The sequence below is a fragment of the Phyllostomus discolor genome, chromosome 5 (assembly GCF_004126475.2).
Source record: "Phyllostomus discolor isolate MPI-MPIP mPhyDis1 chromosome 5, mPhyDis1.pri.v3, whole genome shotgun sequence".
In the NCBI taxonomy this organism is placed as follows: domain Eukaryota; kingdom Metazoa; phylum Chordata; class Mammalia; order Chiroptera; family Phyllostomidae; genus Phyllostomus; species Phyllostomus discolor.
In genome coordinates this window covers 152,095,286-152,100,498 of record NC_040907.2, presented here as the reverse complement: position 1 = coordinate 152,100,498, position 5,213 = coordinate 152,095,286, and positions in this window count along the sequence as shown.

The window sequence follows — 5,213 nt, the reverse complement described above, 5'->3', positions numbered from 1 at the left end:
CCTCCATCTCTGCTAAATGCCTTCTGGGTCCCAGCAGTGGAGCCCATTGGATGGTTGGACTGACTCAGAGCAAACTGTTAACTGAGGCCTGTTAGGGTTGGCGAAAAGAATTCTAGCCAAATCTTCCAGGTTAGGGGAGAAAGGACAGCTCCTCCCCTAGTATTCCCATGACAAAGCACAGCAACCATCCTTCAAAGGGTTAATACTTCCCCCCACTCCTGTCCCCCAACTTGCTGCCAGAGATCAGCTAATCTGATAATTATGGCAACAAACACAGTTTAGACAAACAAGACCTGACCCTGAGGGTTTGGAATGAAAACATTTACTCTCTCCCTCCCCGGAGAGTCGGAGAGTCGGTGCCTGGAGCATACACACAGAGACACTGGGAAAATACCCTAGTGCTGGAGCGACAGGGTGAAAACATCTGTGTTCCTGGGCTGCTTAAGAAGATAAAGTTAATGGGAAGAAAGGACGGGGTGGGGGAGGTGGGAGGAGCGGGGAATGGTGCAGTCGAAGGGTGTGCGTCTTTGAAGTGGATGGAAAACGTACCCATCGCTGGAGATGTGAGCCAATGGTAACTGATTTTACAACAGACGCAGAGTGAGGGGAGAGGTGCAAAGGAGACTCAGTGATGCGGAATTCCCGCGAAAAGCCTGGAGAGTGGCTAAATGAGGAGGAACATCTTGGAACGCCAAAGGGGGATTTACTACTGAGCGCTACAGCGGAAGGATATTGAAAGAAGTCCACGGTTCTGAGTAAATTTGGTATCTGCCTGACAGGGAGTGAGGTTCACAGTCTAGGTTGGCTGGTCATCCTTTTCTCCAACCACTCCCCGGCCCCGCCAGCCCTGCCGCCCCGGCCCCAGTTTTGCTTCTGAACTGAACAACATGCTCCTTTCCCCTCCGTCTGCCTGAAAACCTGTCAAGCTGTGTTCGCTTCCAGTTCGAAAATGCTGCTTCCTAGAAGAAATCTTTCTGGGTTGCTTAAACTGGAGATTCTGACCTTGGCTTGCTCCATCCTGGAATCCCAACAGTTTTTCCTTTCTCAGTTCTATCCTTAGGTTTTTGCACTACCTACCCAAGTCCTGGTGCCGAACATCACTTATTTTTTTATGTATGGATGGGGGTGTATCGGCTGGTAAATTGCCTTGCCCCTTTGAACTCTCCACATTGTCTCTAGGCATCCAATCCCTGGAGGATTGAAGATCATATACATGGATGACACCAAGCTAAGAGGAGTAACTACTGGTTGATGATAGGATCAAGCTCTACATGAATTCCGTGAGGTGAAAGACCTCCTGAAATCGATAAGATAGGATGAGCCAGGAATGTGAAGCCCTGCATTTAGGTCCAATAATCAGTTGTGCAAGTATAAGATGGAAAGATCTACAAAACAAAAGTTTATGTGAAAAACAAAACAAACCAGGCAAAATATTTTTTGGTCAACAAGTGGTTTGATGTGAGACAACAATAAACCTTATCTGCTTAAATAGTGACTACAATCATTATAGGTATTAATAAAATTGTTGCAACAACATTAACACCATGTGCTTAACAAATGGAAGGTACGACCAAACAAATCTGTTTTATTTTACTTTAATATAACTATTGGCTGGCCAAGCATGGAGTCCAGAAGGCTGTACATAACAAATTTGTCTTGTTTGTGCTTTAGTTTCAGATGCAAGTCCCCTACTGGTGCAGGGGTCCACCTTGATAACTTCTCAGGGGCTCCCATTCCCTGCTCAGCCAGTTCCACCTGCCTCTGCATTTTGAATCTCACACAAGCCCACTTAGCTGCCCCTCTGGCAGTCTGTTGGAGAGCCCCCCATCCTCTAGGAGAGACACTTCTTTTCCAACAGGCCAGTATTCTCGCTGTTCCTCACATACCCCATGGTCCTTCCTTCACTGATTGACTGATTGATTCATTCATTCATATATCATTGACCATCCACCATGTACCAGTTCCTGGGGAGTCAGTAGTGAACAAGACATGGTCCCTACCCTCATCAAGCTGATGTTCTCATGGGGGAAGGGAGACCCTGAACAAAAATTAAAAATATCAGATAATAAAAATGCATGAAAAGTTACCAGGTACTTGAAAAGCCTTCTATCTTCTGCCTAGACTTTTCAGATGTTACCTCCTGCTTCCTGACCCAGTTCAAGTTCCACCTTCCCCTTGGAGGCACAGGCTGCCTCCAAGATCTCTCTTCCCTGAACTCCTGGTGCCCAGGGGCTTGTAACACATAATTTAGCACTCAACTGCTCTCTGATTGTTTCCCTAAGGCTAATTTTGCCTCTCAACAGACTGTAGGAGACAGCAAATTCTTTGAAGTTATAGGGTATGCCTTCTATTTAATATATTCAGTCAATCTCTACCTAGGATGCTCTTTAAAAGGAGATGAAAAACACAGTGCAAACATGGTAAGGTTTTTAAGCTGATTTCCAGATAACAAGAGAAACTTCTCCCAGTGCCTCTGAAATCCTCTAGAATAAGAATGTAAAGTTAGAACAATAGTTTATTTACTCGCTGAATTTACCTCCTCCAAAGAGTCCTAGACTCTGTAAGGAGATCTTTAAAGCAACAGACATACCTCAAATTTAGTGGTGGCAAGATCAGAGAGAACAGCAGGAAGAAATATCCAACAAGCTCAAAAAGGGAGGCAAGGTAAGGACAGACAATGGCAAATTCAGAAAAATGCTCAGACCAAAACTGAGCCCAAGCATTCTTTTGGACCCTTCACACTCTGTAGAATGAGTGCCCCTCCCCTCCGCCCTCCAAAACAAAGCCAATGGACTGGTTAAAGAAATAATGGTAACTTCATGTGGTGGACTGGTATGTGGGAAGAATAACATAGGTAAAACTTATACACTGATGTAAAGAGATGACCTCTATCTAGTTTAAGAAGTGAGTCTCATACAATCCCTCTCATTAGGATCCTTCTGATTAAAAATCTATAGATAGTACTGGAGATAATATGATCCTTCTCATTAAAAACCTGTATTTATGTATGTGTAGAAAAATGCATGTAAGGATATATACCAAATTGTTAATAATATTTCTGGGAAATACTATTTGGGGTAATAGGAAATGGGGTGGGGGAGACAGAGGAATTTAATAATTTATTTTTGCTTTGTAACTTCTGAACTATTGTATATCCTGCACTTAATTATATACATATGTATATATTTGTATTTAGAATGAACATTTATTGATTTAATAAGACATTAAATAGTTAACTAAAGCAGCCATCGTTTTCATTAATCTGTCTTTTGGAGAAGAAACACGTGGTGTAGGGAAGAAAGATCATTACTAATGTTTGGTTTTCTTCTTGGAGAAGTCCATGTGGGAGGACTTCCGAAGAGAAACTCTAAGAATTTGCCCGTGGACTGTGTATGGGGACAGCTCTGCCTCAGGGGACACTCTTGTAGAACAAAAGCACATCTAAACCAAAGATAAGGCAGGAGAGAGATGTACAAGGAGAGAGATGAGGAGGCAGCTAGAAGCATGTTTCGTGAGTTTGCTTCCTTAATGCAACTCAAGGATGCATTTAACAAATTTCTTGACAGATTTTTTGGTTGTATAAATGAACTCCTGGAAAAAATATGTATAAATACAATTTTATGTCAACCACAATTTTAGGCAGTAAGAGAAAATAATATTTAAGAGATGTTAAAGTTAAGAACGTGGTTTTGGAGTGACAGAGACATTTGAATTTGAAATTTGCCACTTAACTAGCTTTGCCATCTTGAGCAAATTACAGCAGGTCCTGCAATAATGTGGCCTTTTCCAACATCATTTGGTTATAATGTTGATGAGATGCCTAGGAACGTAACTCTTGTTTATGTCGATTAGCCTATGGTAAAACTGGTTTTATTACTTGTTATTTCACTTAGAGGTTTGGAACCTATTGACGACCTTAAGTAAGGACTTACTGTATGTCACCTCTCATTATTTTCCTCCTACCTCTTCTGAATCTCTACTGGGGGCTCCTCTTTCCCTTTCCAACCCTAAAATGCTGATGTTCCCAAAACTGCTGTCTGGGGATCCTCTTCTCCCTTCCTTGGGTAATATTATCTTCTCATGGCTTCAGTTACCACCACATGCCCATGACATGCAGGTCCGTGGGTCAGGCCAATATCTCTCCTCAGCCACATGCTCTGCCTACTGCCTTTTAAGGGATCCCTGTTTCCCACATGCTGAAACCCTTTAACATGCTTTCCGTGGTCCTTCAAAAACTGGCAGCAGTTTATCTTTCCAATCTCGTCACTCACACATTTCCTCTTCCCTTTCTGCTCCAGGCTACCCCACACCATTTTTCATTTCTTTGACTAATGGTTTTACGTTTTCTCTGAACTCTAGGCCTTTACAACTACTGTCTCCTCAGCCTTGAGCCTCCTTTCTCCTTCTTTTCTCTTGGTTAATTCACACTGTTCCTTTAGATCTCATCTTACACCTCAGTTTTTCTGAGAAACTGTTCTTTCTCCACCTGGTCTGATACTGCACTCCTCACTGCATTGAATGATTTGGGTCTCTTACCAGATCATGAGCCCCATGAAAGTGTGGAGCATATTTGTTCTGTTTGTCACTGTATACTTAGAAAACAACCCCCAATACTTAGAACATAGTCCTCAATGTTGGCATTTAATTGTCTTAGATATTTGTTGAATAAAGCACTATGGTTTGTTATTAATATGAATAAGGAGACACATGGTTAAGAATTAGACTCTACTGCTTAACAGTTGCATAACTTTTGGCAAGTAAATTAACTTATTTGTGCTCAGTTTCTTCTGTTATCCCATACTAAATGCTTAGAGGAAATGAAAGACTAACTTAAAATAATCTTTTTCATTACAAAGCAAGGGCTCAATAAATATCATTATTTTAACATGAAAATGCTTAGAGCAGTACCTGGCACATAAAAAGAACATAGTAAATAGTTATTATCACTTAAATTTGTTGTACCAATAAAAAAATCTCTAATTAATTTAAAGAGTTTAGACTTCAGAGTATAGATTTTCCTAAACTACAGAATATCTGTACTTAGTAAGTCAGCTAGTCTAGTAGCTCTTCCCTCTAGGAAAGTATTTGAGCACTTGGGTGGAGACTTATTAGGGGCAGTATGAGGGCAAGGAGAACCAGTCGTATGTGTTAAAATTGTTTTTTATTTAAGTTTTTGCAATACAGTAGTTGGATTTTAAAAAGTGTTTCTATGT